The 16,541-nt window shown below is 41.2% G+C and overlaps 1 protein-coding gene across 5 annotated transcripts in view; it reads right to left on the minus strand.

Annotated features, from left to right (window-relative positions):
• The window catches only part of CAPSL (calcyphosine like), a 36,226-nt gene extending 26,402 nt beyond the window's left edge, over window positions 1–9,824 (minus strand). For 3 of the 5 annotated variants that reach the window (XM_040262321.1, XM_040262324.1, XM_040262320.1), the window contains exon 1: window positions 9,683–9,820. The gene's annotated coding sequence lies outside the window, so the exon portion shown is untranslated. Of the gene's footprint in view, window positions 1–9,682 lie in introns of all 5 variants that reach the window. The other 2 variants (XM_040262323.1, XM_040262322.1) reach the window with 2 other exon arrangements.
• Between the last annotated feature and the right edge of the window lie 6,717 nt (window positions 9,825–16,541).

Genomic DNA, 16,541 nt, shown 5'->3' on the forward strand with positions numbered 1-16,541 from the left:
GAACAGCAACAAGTAACTAACACAATGTAATATGAGCCCAGGTTTGATAGGCATAGAGGCATCAGGGTTAAGGGGTCCTTGTCATAATGAGCATCCCCTGGGAATCTCCAGAGGCAGGAGCTGTCTTAACAGCACTCTCCTGGTTCCTTCTCCATCTCACTCTTCCCCTCTGCTCTGTCTTGAGCCTCTGGGGAAATTTTACCAGGAAATTGCTTGCAATCTATTCTAGTTAGGCAACCTGCCAGATCTTAAAGAAGCAGAGTAAGACAATATCTAAACTACTCAAACGTAAGCAAGGCTTTGGCTGGATTTGTGTACAAAATGCAAATGAATCAAGGTATATTGGAAGTGGTCAAATAGGGGAAAGAGTGAACATCGACATTTTAGGAATCAGTGAACTAAAATGCAGAGGAATGGGCGAATTTAACTCAGATGACCATTATATCTACTACTGTGGGCAAGAATCCCTTAGAACAAATGGAGTAGCCCTCCTGGTCAACAAAAGAGTCCAAAATGCAATACTTGGGTGCAGTCTCAAAAATGACAGAAAGATCTCTGTTCATTTCCAAGGCAAACCATTCAATGTCATAGTAATTCCGGTCTATTCCCCAACCAGTAATGCTGAAGAAGCTGAAGTTGAATGGTTCTATGAAGACCTACAAGACCTTCTGGAACTAACATCCAAAAAAGATATATTTTTCATTATAGGGGACTGGAATGCAAAAGTAGGAAGTCAAGACATACTTTGGAGCAACAGGCAAATTTGCCCTTGGTGTACAAAATGAAGCAGGCAAAGGCTAACAGAGTTTTGCCAAGAGAATGCACCGGTCACAGCAAACACCCTCTCCCAACAAGACAAGAGACAACTCTACACATGGACATCACCAGATGGTGCAGCCTTCTTTGCAGCCAAAGACAGAGAAGCTCTATACAGTCAGCAAAAACAAGACCAGGAGCTGACTGTGGCTCAGATCATGAACTCCTTATTGCCAAATTCAGACTTAAATTGAAGAAAGTAGGGAAAACCACTAGATCATTCAGGTATGACCCAAATAAAATTCCTTACAATTATACAGTGGAAGTGAGAAATAGATTCAAGGGATTAGATCTGATTGACAGAGTTCCTGAAGAACTATGGACAGAGGTTCATGACATTGTACAGGAAGCAGGGATCAAGACCATCCCCAAGGAAAAGAAATGGTAAAAGGCAAAATGATTGTTTGAGGAGGCCTTACAAGAGAAGTGAAAGGCAAAGGAGAAAAGGAAAGATATACACATTTGAATGCAGAGTTTCAAAGAATAGCAAAGAGAGATAAGAAAGCATTCCTCAATGATCAATGCAAAGTAGACGAAAACAATAGAATGGGAAAGACTAGAGATCTCTTCAAGAAATTTAGAGATAACAAGGAAACATTTCATTCAAAGATGGGCACAATAAAGGACAGAAGTGGTACGGACCTCAGAGAAGCAGAAAATATTAAGAAGAGGTGGCAAGAATACACAGAAGAACTATACAAAAAGATCTTCATGACCCAGATAATCATGATGGTGTGATCACTCAACTAGAGCCAGACATCCTGGAATGCAAAGTCAAGTGAGCCTTAGGAAGCATTGCTACAAACAAAGATAGTGGAGGTGATGGAATTCCAGCTGAGCTGTTTGAAAATATTAAAAGATGATGCTGTGAAAGTGCTGCACTCAATATGCCAGCAAATTTGAAAAATACCAGTGGCCACAGGACTGGAAAAGGTCAGTTTTCATTCCAATCCCAAAGAAGGGAAATGCCAAAGAATGTTCAAACGCTACACTATTGCACTCATCTCACACACTAGCAAAGCAATGCTCAAATTTCTCCAAGTCAGGCTTCAATAGTACTTGATCTGTGAATTTCCCAATGTTCAAGCTGGATTTAGAAAATCCAGAGGAAAAAGAAATCAAATTTCCAACATCCATTGGATCATTGAAAAAGCAAGACAGTTCCAGAAAAACATCTCTCTCTTTAGTTGCTATGTCCAACTCTTGTGACCCCATGGACTGTAGCCTGCCAGGCCCTTCTGTCCATGGGATTCTCTAGGCAAGAATGCTGGAGTGGGTTACCATTTCCTTCTCCAGGGAATCTTCCCAACCCAGGAATCAAACCCAGTTCTCCTGCATTGCAGGCAGATTCTTTACCAACTGAGCTATGACGGAAGCCCAAAGCTTTAACTACGCCAGTGCCTTTGACTGTGTGGATCACAACAGACTGTGGAAAATTCTTAAAGAGATGGGAATATCAGACCACCTTACCTGCCTCCTGAGAAATCTGTATGCAGGTCAAGCAGTAACAGTTAGAACTGGGCATAGAATAACAGACTGGTTCCAAATTGGGAAAAGAGTACATCAAGGCTGTATACTGCCACCCTGCTTATTTAACTTATATGCATACTACATCATGCAAAATGTCAGGCTGGATGAAGCACAAGCTAGAATCAAGATAGCCAGGAGAAATATCAATAACCTCAGATATGCAGATGACACCACCCTTATGGCAGAAAGAGGAGAAGTGAAAGAGGAGAGTGAAAAAGCTGGCTTAAAACTCAACATTCAGAACACTAAGATCATGGCATCTGGTTTCACCATGTCATGGCAAACAGATGGGAAATAATGGAAACAGTGAGTGATTTTATTTGGGGGGGGGGGTCCAAAATCACTGCAGATGGTGACTGCAGCCATGAAAATAAAAGACTCTTGCTCCTTGGAAGAAAACCAACCTAGACAATATATTAAAAAGCCAAGACATTACTCTACCAACAAAGGTCTGTCTGGTCAAGGCTATGGTTTTTCCAATAGTCATGTATGGATTTGAGAGTTGGACTATAAAGAAAGCTGAGTGCTGAATAACTGATGCTTTTGAACTGTGGTGTTGTAGAAGACTCTTAAGAGTCCCCTGGAATGCAAAGAGATCCAACCAGTCCATACTAAAGGAAATCAGTCCTGAATATTCATTGAAAGGACTGATGCTGAAGCTGAAACTCCAATACTTTGACCAACTGATGTGAAGGAAAAAAAAACCTGACACTTGGAAAGATTGAAGGCAGTTGGAGAAGGGATCAGATGGTTGGATGGAATCACTGGCTCAGTGGATATGAATTTGAGCAAACTCTGGGAGCTGATGATGGACAGGGAAGCCTGACATGCTGCAGTGCATGGGGTTGCAAAAATTAGAACTTGACTGAGAGACTGAACTGAAATAAACATTTCTTCCAAACTCCCTGGTTTTAATGAAGACACCCTAAGAACCAACCATGTAACTTCTAAATATCCCATTTTTCAGGTGCTATAAGACCTTGGCCACAGTGATTTCAAACCCACTGCAAAGACCAAGCCCAAGTGTACATTTTCCTCCACTTTTAGATGGGAGTAAAGTTGACTTACTGGAAAAGACTTTGATGCTGGGAGGGATTGGGGGCAGGAGGAGAAGGGGACGACAGAGGATGAGATGGCTGGATGGCATCACTGACTCGATGGACATGAATCTGAGTGAACTCCAGGAGTTGGTGATGGACAGGGAGGCCTGGCGTGCTACAATTCATGGAGTCGCAAAGAGTCGGACACGACTGAGCAACTGAACTGAACTGAACTGAACTGAAAGCATCAGATGTGGTCACCACTTGCCCTTTTACAACATTAGTCACCAAAATCACCTGCTTAATAATTATTTTACATTCACTTAAAATGCTCTTTTTGGAATCATTTGTCTATTTAATGTTTATTTTATGGCCACTTTATTTGCAACCTGTGTGCTCTTAACTGATACTTCTAGAAAGCCAAAAAAAGTGTTAATGGATAGAAATTTAAAATCAGAATGCCACCTTCAGTGTAAGGATTGTGTCCAGCTACTCATAACAGAAACAGCTTGATTTTTTCTAAAAATGGTAGAGGTAGACTTTTCTTTCATATCAAAGAAGTCTGGAGGCAGTTCAAGTAGTCATCAAGGTCCAGAAAAACTACTACCTTTTACCTTACCATTGTTGTTTTTTCTCAGAGATGCCTAAAGTTACAAAATAAGTACAGCAGTGCCAGCCATTATATCACCCTCCAGGTAACCAGAAAGAGACAGAGGTGAAAGCAAGAAGAATGCACTTCCCAGTTCAATCAGCCTTTTATAAAATGGTTCCCAGAAGACTCTACCCAACTCCTTTCATTTAAATCTCATTGGTCTCTCCTGCAAAAGAGGCTGGTTCTGTGGTCTCAATGTTTGTGTCCCCCCAAATTCATATGATTAAATCCTAATTCCCAAAGATGATAGGATTAGGAGTTGGGGCCTTTGGGAGGTGCTTAGGTTTTGAGAGCAAATTAGTACCTTGTAAAAGATGCCCTGCAGAGACCCCTCACCCTTTTTGCCACCAGTGAGAAGCCATCCTTGTACCAGTTAAAGGGCCTTGACCTGACCATGCTGGGTGCTTTACCTTAGACTTCCCAGCCTCCAAGACTATGAGAAATGACTATCTGTTATTCATAAGCTGCCCAGTCTGTAGTATTTTTTTACAGCATCCCAGATGAACTAAGACAGCTGGGAAATCTAATGTTAAGCTGGAGACTGCCATGCTCCAGGTTCTGTTTACAAAGAAGAGGAAGAGACTAGTAGAGATACTAGAGTCCCTCCAGAAAGTAACAGTGTAAGAACTTCTAAATCAGTTTATTCCACAATCTCACCTGCAGCCTGAGGTTTTTGGAGGCAGATGGGGCCATAAGACCACCCTGATGGAAGAAACTAAGCCAAGTTTTGGGAGCAGAAATTAGCACCTTGGTGATTTCTCAGTCCTCAAACTCTGTTCTTCCAAAACGAATAAGGTCATCTTAACACAGGCTGTTATCAAGCATACTCTGAGTTTAGGCAAACATAGCCTAAGATGAACTAGGCCTGAGGACATCAAATCACAGCCCACGGGCTGAATTTGCTCCTCTGCCTAGTTTGGTAGATAAAGTTTTATTAGAAAATAGCCACATATGCTTGCTTATGTGTTACCTGTGGTTGTTTTCAACCCACCACTGCCAAGCTGAATAGCTGCTACAGAGACTTTCTGGCCTACAAAGCTTGAACTATTCAGCATCTGATCCTATACAGAAGAAGGGTTTCCCGGTGGCTCAGTGGCAAAGAATCTGTCTACCAATGCAAGAGAAGCAGAAGATGTGGGTTCAGTCCCTGGGTGGGGAAGATCCCCTGGAGGAGGAAGTGGCAGCCCACTCCAGCATTCTTGCCTGGAGAATCCCAAGGACAGAAGAGCCTGGCTAGCTACAGTCCATAGGGTCACAAAGAGTTGGACACCACTGGGTGACTGATATAGAAATAGCGTGCAGCCCCTAGCAACCTCACAAAGGAAACACCATACTAGAAGAGGGGTCATTTGTTGAGGACGGACTCTGTCAGGCTCTCTGCTGTAAGTGTTTTTACGTACATTAAAGAGAACTATTCCTATTTCCCAGGTCACCCTAGTGGTAAAGAGCCTGCCTCCCAATGCAGGAGACATAAGAGACACAAATTTGATCCCTGGGTCGGGAAGATCCCCTGGAGGAAGGCATAGCAACCCACTCCAGTATTCTTGCCTGGAGAATGGCAGGGACGGAGAAGCTGGGCAGGCCACAGTCCATAGGGTCCCAAAGAGTCAGACACAACTGAAGCGACTTAGCACGCATACACATTTCTATTTCACAAAATAAAGAGATAGGTACAAAGAGATTAAGTTCAGACCTAAGTTGCAGAACCAAAGTTCTGAATGGGGTTTTCTGCAGCTGCCACTTCCCCAGGGGGCTTTTGTAAATTACCCACAACATTTCAGAAAATATTCCTTTTTTAAACAAGGAACCACTGTAGTCATCATAAATCATTCATATATTAAACCTGAGACGAGCTTATTAGCAATATTACAGCCAAAGCACACTTAGTGAGGACAACTGGCTTTGGAAGTTCCTGAGCACTTTTGCCTGTCCCTTCTTCTATGTGAAGAGCTCTTGTTGAGGTCAAGGACAACCACAGAGGTGATACACACAAAACAGAGCTTCCAAAGAAAGTAAGAGCATTCTGTAAAATTTAGTTTTAGTTGGAGGATAATTGCTTTACAGGAGCTTCCCTGGTAGCTCAGTCAGTAAAGAATCTCCCTGCAATGTGGTTCGATTCCTGGATTGGAAAGATCCTCTGGAGAAGGAAATGGCAACCCACTGAAGTGTTCTTGCCTAGAGAAGTCCATAGACAGAGGAGCCTGGTGGGCTACGGTTCATGGGTTCACAAACAGTCGGACACACCTGAGTGACTAACACACTCACACACAATTGCTTTACAATTCTGTGTTGGTTTCTGCCTTACAGCCACGTGAATCAGCCGTAAGTACTACCCTGTTCACACAAATAACACTGTACACTTTGAAGAACTGGGGAAATCTTAATTCTATTCGGCTTCAGGTTTTGAAAATATGTAGGAGCACTGGAGGGAAAACAGGGTCCTGGGTGGCAATGGAAGCATGCCTGGAGGTGTGCAAGAACATCACGGATGGTGGGAATGTGCACGGACATTAGCTTCCCTTGGAGGCAGCTGTGGCCTTTCTGCCCCACAGCAATCATTCCCGTAACACTGTCTTCTCCCAAATGCCAGCTTGTTTGTTTCTGGAACACACAAAACTGTTTCTACACACCTTGATATTTTTTTAATATACAAAACTGAGACCAGAATGAAGATCAAAAATTTGTAAGGAAAATTCAATAGGATAAAATCTGTTGAATGTATTAATTAAAGAGATGAAAGAAAAAGCTGATACAAGAAACTAAACACTCTGCTCTTTGTACCTGCGCACCTATCACAACTACAAGTTACCAGGCAAGGCATGTCCCTTGAGACCAAGAGCTCCTCCCATGCAGAGACACCAGACTTTCCTCAATCCCTTATTCCACTATCAATCTCCTAAATCTCCTCAGCCTCTGGATTATCTGGATTATCTTTCACTAAAAGTCAAAGTGTTAGTCACTCAGTTGTGTCTGACTCTGTGACCCCAAGGACTGTAGCCTGCCAGGTCTCTCTGTCCTTGGGATTCTCCAGGCAAGAATACTGGAATGGGTTGACATGCCCTCTTCCAGGGGATCTTCCCAACCCAGGGATCATACCCGGGTCTCCTGCACTGCAGGCAGGTTCTTTACCATGAGTCACCAGGGACACTGAGCTCAATATTCTGTTTGCTCAGCCCCTCCCCTGCCCCATTCTCCACCCACATCTGTGCTACAGGAGGTTGACCTCTATGAACTGCATTAACCGGATTTCTTTACTTTAAGGCTTCAGGTGAATTCAGCTCATGGGAGGCATAAGCAGGGAGATCAGAGGGCAAGCAGAGAAAGCGTTAGTGGCTCAGTCATGTTCAACTCTTTTCAACCTCTTACACCCAACAGTTTATACCTCTCACTCCCCCATCCTCACATTCCCCCTCCCTCTCTATATCTGTAACCAACTGCTCCCTTTCATTCATGAATCTGCAGTGGTCCCTCAGCCCTAGACTCCCTCCAGCTCTCACCCTTCAAAGCCAAACTACTTGGAAGAGACTCTGTTTTTAACTTTCTCATGCCCCGTTCCTACTTCAGTCCACTGCAGGCTGGTCTTCACTCTGTCACTCCAGAGAACATAAACTCAGGAAGTCATCACCAGCCTGACTGCCAGCTTCAACAGTCACCCTATTTCACTCCGCCCAGCAAGACCTTGTTCAATCCTTCTTGAAACTCTTTTCTCTCAATATCTATGAATCTAACTTCCTATCTCCCTTCCTCTCAGGTCTGATCTCTTTGGTGTCTCCCTTGTCTTTAAATGCTACTATTTTCCAGGATTCCATGATTTATCCTCTTCTCACTCTCATATATCCTGCAGCAATCTCAGCCTCATCTACTGTTTATTACAACTCATCCCATATCTTTATTCCAACTCGTTCACTCTCCTCAGCCCCAGAGCCAGATCTCAAATTTCCACACAAAACGTGCACTTTAATAATCTACAAACATTGCGAGTTTAATGAACCAGACTCATTATCCTTGCCTCCTTATTATTCCTTGCCTCAGGAAATGGCAACACCATTTTCCAGGTCATTAACTGAACATCATCCTAGACTTCTTTGCACCCTCTGCCTTGAATTAGCAGCCAATTCCTGTAAAATATCACCATTTTGACCCCTCCTGAATCTGTTCCTTCCCCTGCCTCCATTGCCATGGACACCACTTTAGCCCAGGACCTGCTTTCTCCTATTTCCATTGTGGAAATTTCCCCTCAACTGGTTCCCAGCCTCCAATCTTGTCCTTCCAATCTATCATTCAGATGACTGGCCAAGTGATCTTCATAACATGGAAATCCGAATTGCATGCTCAAGTCTAAGATCCTTTGGTTGCTCCCCACTGTGTACAGGTAAAGAGCAAACATCTTAGCATTTATTGTGTACACTGGCCCTGCCTATCTCTCCAGTCTTTTTTCTACTAACCTCCATCCCTTCACTATCTTTTCTACATCCATACCCACTCATACTCCACAAACACATCATGGTGTTCTGGATCTCTGTGCCTTTGTACATGAACTCCCATTTTCAGGAACACCCTCCCTCCCTTGTTGGTCTAGGGAAATCCTACTCTTCCTTGTAAAACCACTATGGTGAGGCCTCATATAACCACTCTCTTCAGAGTGAAACAGCCTGCTTCTTCCTTGGTATAATCTGTGCAAAGCCCACAGACATCCACACTGCACTGTGACATAACTCTTCTCTTTTAGGACTGCCTCTCCTTCTAGGTCCTTAAAGGCATAGACCTTTAAGTTTCCTGTTATCATATTATCAACACTTAACAGAACACTACAGACTACTACTGAAATTCATCATTAGTATTATTAGATAATTACTATTTCAATAGAAATACACATGAATATTCACAATTTAAATCTCACTGTTTAAAATACACAATGACAAAATTAAAAGATTTCTGTAGTTGTAAGATTTTGAGGAAAAAGTAAGAGATTTAAAAACAAGAGAGAATTCCATCTACTAAGTATGGCTTAACTGTGCTCCAGACTAGAGGCCAGGGGATTGGACACCTGAATAAATGGTATTACCGTTTGCTAAGGTTCTTTTCAACTTCATGACCAATCCAATCAACTCTTTAATATAATTTTTAACATATTGTGTCAGTTTAATAAGAATTCTGATTCTTATCTGATTCTAAGTGGTCAGTTCAGCAGGCAAGGTGTCACAAAAATAACATAACTTAGAATGTTAGACAAACCAAAGTCTAAAGCAAAGCTCAATCTTTTCATTGTTTTTAATTTGGAGATATTTGACCTTCCTGAAGCTGTTTTATCAATGTCATATAGGCTGCTTACAGCAACTTACCCAAACACTTCACACTCAAGCACCCAGGACCTAGTGACTGCTCACTGATGGTTGTTTCCTTCTCCTTTACTGAAGGAAATTGCTTTTCTACATGTTTATCTGAGCACCTCTACACAAAGATAACAAAAACCTCTCCCAGTACCAAGCCATTTCCATGCTAGCCAGACAGCCAAGAATGCTCATAAACATTTTGATTTTCTTTTTAGAAAGTCACATCTACTGTCTTCGTTCTTTTTTAGCTAAAGTGAAACAAAGGTAATCAAATCAATATAGTATTAATGGAAAAAAAAACTTTGATTTACCTTAAATGCTAACCTGTTGCCACCAGTTGCTTTGAACTGAAACTATGGACGCTCTCTCCTGCAGCTGGGAAGACTGGTCCCCTCCCATCCCGCTTCGCCCCCTCCCTCTTACCTTCCATCCTCACCCCTCCTGATCTGCCTTCTTCCTGCCAATTGGATATCTTGGAATCACTACTGCAAATTTACAGTCTCATTGGCTCAGCTTATTGTCAGTCGTGATCCCAGCCCTGCCTTTTCTTGAGTTTACACTTCTGTTGCCTAGGAAATGCAGTGACTGTCAAAACCTGAGCTGTTTACTCTAGGAGAGAAGCCAGCCAGAAGTTGACTAGCAATTGTTTGGTTTCCAGAAGGGCAAACTTGCCTCCTAGGTTTTATAAGATAATGTTAAGCAAATTCTCTTCCTTCTTTAGGCAAATCTTTCCTGCCCTCTGTTGTCTCCAGATGACTTGCTGCTAGAGTGTCTAATTATCAGGTGAGACTTAAAGGCATAACACAAGGGAGCAGGCAGGTATAATTACAGGTGACTCAAAGTTCTCCCACCTTCTCACAGACACACAGAGAAGATGTCATTTCCCACTGTTTCCATCCCTGGTGTCTTTTTTTTCTCCCTTTCTCCTCTCTTTTTTTCACTTCTCATCTCTTTTTATACTTGTTCCCTTAACAGTAAGTTTGCCAGAGGAGAAGTGGCCCTGTTTAGAAAAAGAACTCCTAAATTATGTTCTCTCTCATTGTATCTACGGCATCTCTCCTACCTTCATCATCTCTGCCACTTTTCTTCTTCCATAATGAAGTGACACAAAGAATGGAAGACTAGAACCATGAAGATACGTTCTTATCTTACATTATATGTATTCTCAGGCAACTGTGGCCATTGATTTCTACAATCTCTAGAGTCAAGTCTAAATCTAACATGTCAATTTCTCAGAATTACCCTGGAGGTCAAGGGGGTGTGTTCTCTGTGGATTTTAATGGAGGTTTGTCTTGGTTGAGGGGATTTCCAGCAGGATGTAAATTGAGGGGCCAAAAAAAGAAAAAAAAAAGCCACTTGATTGAAAATAAGTCCTTTTCTCTCTTTGGGGGTTAGATGCTGAGAGCCTCTGCCTATGGTTCATGACTCTGATTAAGCACTAAGCTGGTGCTGACACTGACAGGGATTAGATGCGCTCCCCACCTCCACTGCAGGGTTGTTCTGAGTGTCTTCTCCACACACCACTAGCCATTTCATCCAGAAATATCCCTTCTTGCAGCAGCTGACCTCATGGCATCAAGCTGTCTGTTTGACTTTCACTAAGTGAAATTGGGCTTCCCTGGTGGCTCAAATGGTAAAGAATCTGCCTGCAGTGCAGGAGACCCAGGTTCGATCCCTAGGTTGGGAAGATCCCCCTGGAGGAGGGCATGGCAACCCACTCCGGTATCCTTGCCTGGAGAATTCCATGAACATAGGGGCATGGCAGGCTACAGTCCATGGGGCTGCAAAGAGTTGGACACGACTGAGTGACTAACACAACAACGTGAAATTACTGAGAAATTACTAAGCCAAACTAATAAACTCTTAGGGAGCAATCACTTAGAGAAGATGCACCACCAATAACAGATACATCTGTCTTTAAATTAATCAGTAAGATAATGGGAAACTGACTGAGAGCCAGCAGAGGGCCAGGAAAGTTTGGATCATCTTTGCACATTCCAAGGTGCTCAGCACAGTACACTGTACAGAGATGAAATCATTCAGTGTTGGTTGAGTCAAATTGTTGACCTGGATTAAATGCATTTATATAAAGGCTGCTTTTCAGAAGAAGTTAAGTCCTGTACTAAGTAAGAGTTTGTGTAAGACCACATACATTTCATTTACTTCCTTCCACTTGAATAATTGGTTGACATTTAAATAAATAATGTAACCACCTTGCAATAACTTGCAATTAGGGCATGATAAACCAAACAAAGAAAGGTTGACATACATTAAGACAGTATGGTACTGGCACAAAGACAGAAATATAGATCAATGGAACAAAATAGAAAGCCAGAGATAAATCCACGCACCTATGGACACCTTATCTTTGACAAAGGAGGCAAGAATATACAATGGAGAAAAGATAATCTCTTTAACAAGTGGTGCTGGGGAAACTGGTCAACCACTTGTAAAAAAAAATGAAATTAGGATACTTTCTAACACCATACACAAAAATAAACTCAAAATGGATTAAAGATCTACATGTAAGACCAGAAACTATAAAACTCCTAGAGGAAAACATAGGCAAACCACTCTCTGACATAAACCACAGCAGGATCCTCTATGACCCACCTCCCAGAGTAATGGAAATAAAAGCAAAAATAAACAAATGGGACTTAGTTAAAATTAAAAGCTTTTGCACAACGAAGGAAACTATAAGCAATATGAAAAGGCAACCTTCAGAATGGGAGAAAATAATAACAAATGAAGCAACTGACAAAGAATTAATCTAAAAAATATACAAGCAACTCCTACAGCTCAATTCCAGAAAAATAAATGACCCAATCAAAAAAATGGGCCAAAGAACTAAACAGACAGTTCTTCAAAGAAGACATACAGATGGCTAACAAACGCATGAAAAGATGCTCAACATCACTCATTATCGGAGAAATGCAAATCAAAACCAAAATGAGGTACCATCTCACGCCAGTCAGAATGGCTGCTATCCAAAAGTCTACAAACAATAAATGCTGGAGAGGGTGTGGAGAAAAGGGAATCCTTTTACACTGTTGGTGGGAATGCAAACTAGAACAGCCACTATGGAGAACAATGTGGAGATTCCTTTAAAAACTAGAAATAGAACTGCTATATGACCCAGCAATCCCAATGCTGGGCATATACACTGAGGAAACCAGAAGTGAAAGAGACACGTGTACCCCAATGTTCATCTCAGCACTGATTATAATAGCCAGGACATGGAAGCAACCTAGACGTCCATCAGCAGATGAATGGATAAGAAAGCTGTGGTACATATACACAATGGAGTATTACTCAGCCATTAAAAAGAATACATTTGAATCAGTTCTAATGAGGTGGATGAAACTGGAGCCTGTTATACAGAGTGAAGTAAGCCATAAAGAAAAACACCAATACAGCATATTAACACATATAAATGGAATTTAGAAAGATGGTAACAATAACCCTATATGTGAGACAGCAAAAGTGACACAGATGTAAAGAACAGACTTTTGGACTCTGTGGGAGAAGGCAAGTGTGGGATGATTTGAGAGAACAACACTGAAACATGTATATTACCATATGTGAAGCAGATCGCCAGTCCAGGTTCGATGCATGAGACAGGGTGCTCAGGGCCAGTCCACTGGGATGACCCTGAGGGATGGGATGGGGAGGGAGGTGGGAGGGGGTTCAGGATGGGAGACACTTGTACACCCATGGCTGATTCATGTCAATGTATGACAAAAAACCACTACAATATTGTAAAGTAATTATCTTTCAATTAAAATAAATTAATTAATTTTTTAAAAAAGAGAGGTTGACATAAGGGAAAATCACATCTACAGAGCATTGGTATACATCAATACACAAAAGTATCAATATGAGGTCACAGCTGGAGGTGATGCAAAAACAGGTAAGCACAACAACAATGAAAGGAAACATACATGACATCTTGAACTTCATCTCAGAATCTTAAAATGAACCTCCAAAAATAGGTATTTAATGCATAAATCCTTAGTTTATATCATGTTTAATGTCCGTTAAAGCTCAAAATTAAATATTTTCCTGTGCTTATAATTTCTCAAATGTGTAATTTTATGTCATAATTATGGAAGAACCCAGGAAACCACTCATAAAATAGACATGGATTAGGTCTGAGTATGTGAACTTGACCCCTAATCTGACCAAGGTTTTTACAATTAGTCCTCTCCATAAAATTGCCCTACTTCTTGCACACATATATCTCCTCCTTTTTCAAAATTTGGAAATTATAATGCATTTGCATTTTCAGTTATATTTGAATGCAACAATAACTCCCAAATACTAAAATTTGAGGTACTCAAATGGAAAAAACATTTAAAAACATGTATTATCCACAGAGATTTTCAAATCAATTTTAAAGTCTAATCTGTGTATAAAAAATGGCATCCACTTTTGATGGATGTACCCAGATACAAAGCCACCACTGAAATCAAGATACAAAACATTTCCATCACCCCACTTACAGTTCACCCTCCCACAGCCTACAGCCCCATGCAACCAATAGTCTACCTTTTGTCAGCAGAGGTTGGTTTATATTTTCTTGAATTTATATAAGTGAATCATGTGGATACATATTTCTTTGAAGTCTGGCTTCTTTTGCTCAGCAAGCTCATTTTGAGATTCATGTATACAGTTGGGTACATCAGTAGCATGTTCCTTTCTATTGCTGAGCCATAGTTCTTTTATGGACGTTCCACAATGTGTTAATCCATTCCCAATTTTCTTAAGCTGAAGCTGTTACAAATAAAGCCACTGTGAACATTTATGCTCAAGTTTTCAGGTGGACACATGTTTTCATTTAATTTAAATAAATACCTGGAATTGGAATGGCTCAGGCAAATGGTAAGTGGATGCTTAACTGTTTGGGAATCTGTAGAGCAACTTTCCTAAGTAGCTGAATCACTTTATGTTCCCATCAGCAGTGAAACATATGGATTCCAGTAGCCCTATCTCCTTGCCAGCTATTGGTATTGTCAATGTTTTGAATAAGAGTCGTAATTCAGTAACTACCTACACTACGAAGACTTTCTTTTGGAACTTTTATACTCTCGGCATTTATGTTTAGGCCTTTTTGATACACTTTGAGTTCATTTTGTGTGGTATGAAGTACAGTCAAAATCCTTTTATGAGATCCATGTACCGTTATGTTCATAGCAGCACTATGCATAATAGCTAGCACAGGAAACAACTTGAATGTTTACTGACAGATGAACAGATGAGATGTGGTGTACATATACCATGGAATACTGCTCAGCCATGAAAAACAATGCATTAATGCCACTGGCAGCAACATGGATAAAACTAGAGATTATCATACTAAGTGAAGTCAGAAAGACAAAGAGAAAATGCTATATGATCCCACTTATATGCAAAATCTAAAATACAACACAAATCTAAAATACAACACAAATCTAAAATACAACAGGGAGATCAGTGGAGAAATAATTCCAGAAAGAATGAAGGGATGGAGCCAAAGCAAAAGGTGATAGAAGCAAGGTCCGATGCTGTAAAGAGCAATATTGCATAGGAACCTAGAATGTCAGGTCCATGAATCAAGGCAAATTGGAAGTAATCAAACAAGAGATAGCAAGGGTGAACGTCGACATTCTAGGAATCAGTGAACTAAAATGGACTGGAATGGGTGAATTTAACTCAGATGACCATTATATCTACTACTGCGGGCAGGAATCCCTTAAAAGAAATGGAGTAGCCATCATGGTCAACAAAAGAGTCCGAAATGCAGTACTTGGATGCAATCTCAAAAACGACAGAATGATCTCTGTTCATCTACAAGGCAAACCACTCAATATCACAATTATCCAAGTCTATGCCCCAACCAGTAATGCTGAAGAAACTGAAGTTGAACGGTTTTATGAACACCTACAAGATCTTTTAGAAGTAACACCCAAAAAAGATGTCCTTTTCATTATAGGGGACTGGAATGCAAAAGTAGGAAGTCAAGAAACACCTGCAGTAACAGGCAAATTTGGCCTTGGAATGCAGAATGAAGCAGGGCAAAGACTAATAGAGTTTTGCCAAGAAAATGCACTGGTCATAGCAAACACCCTCTTCCAACAACACAAGAGAAGACTCTACACATGGACATCACCAGATGGTCAACACCAAAATTAGATTGATTATATTCTTTGCAGCCAAAGATGGAGAAGCTCTATACAGTCAACAAAAACAAGACTGGGAGCTGACTGTGGCTCAGATCATGAACTTACTATTGCCAAATTCAGACTTAAATTGAAGAAAGTAGGGGAAACCGCTAGACCATTCAGGTATGACCTAAGTCAAATTGCTTATGATTATACAGTGGAAGTGAGAAATGGATTTAAGGGTCTAGATCTGAGAGATAGAGTGCCTGATGAACTATGGAATGAGGTTCGTGACATTGTACAGGAGACAGGGATCAAGACCATCCCCATGGAAAAGAAATGCAAAAAAGCAAAATGGCTCTCTGGGGAGGCCTTACAAATAGCTGTGAAAAGAAGAGAAGTGAAAAGCAAAGGAGAAAAGGAAAGACATAAGCATCTGAATGCAGAGTTCCAAAGAATGGCAAGAAGAGATAAGAAAGCCTTCTTCAGCAATCAATGCAAAGAAATAGAGGAAAACAACAGAATGGGAAAGACTAGAGATCTCTTCAAGAAAATTAGAGATACCAAGGGAACATTTCATGCAAAGATGGGCTCGATAAAGGACAGAAATGGTCTGGACCTAACAGAAGCAGAAGATATTAAGAAGAGGTGGCAAGAATACACAGAAGAACTGTACAAAACAGATCTTCACGACCCAGATAATCACGATGGTGTGATCACTCACCTAGAGCCAGACATCCTGGAATGTGAAGTCAAGTGGGCCTTAGAAAGCATCACTACGAACAAAGCTAGTGGAGGTGATGGAATTCCAGTTGAGCTGTTTCAAATCCTGAAAGATGATGCTGTGAAAGTGCTGCACTCAATATGCCAGCAAGTTTGGAAAACTCAGCAGTGGCCACAGGACTGGAAAAGGTCAGTTTTCATTCCAATTCCAAAGAAAGGCAATGCCAAAGAATGCTCAAACTACCACACAATTGCACTCATCTCACATGCTAGTCAAGTAATGCTCAAAATTCTCAAAGCCAGGCTT

The sequence above is a fragment of the Oryx dammah genome, unplaced genomic scaffold, assembly GCF_014754425.2.
Source record: "Oryx dammah isolate SB20612 unplaced genomic scaffold, SCBI_Odam_1.1 HiC_scaffold_20, whole genome shotgun sequence".
NCBI lineage: Eukaryota > Metazoa > Chordata > Mammalia > Artiodactyla > Bovidae > Oryx > Oryx dammah.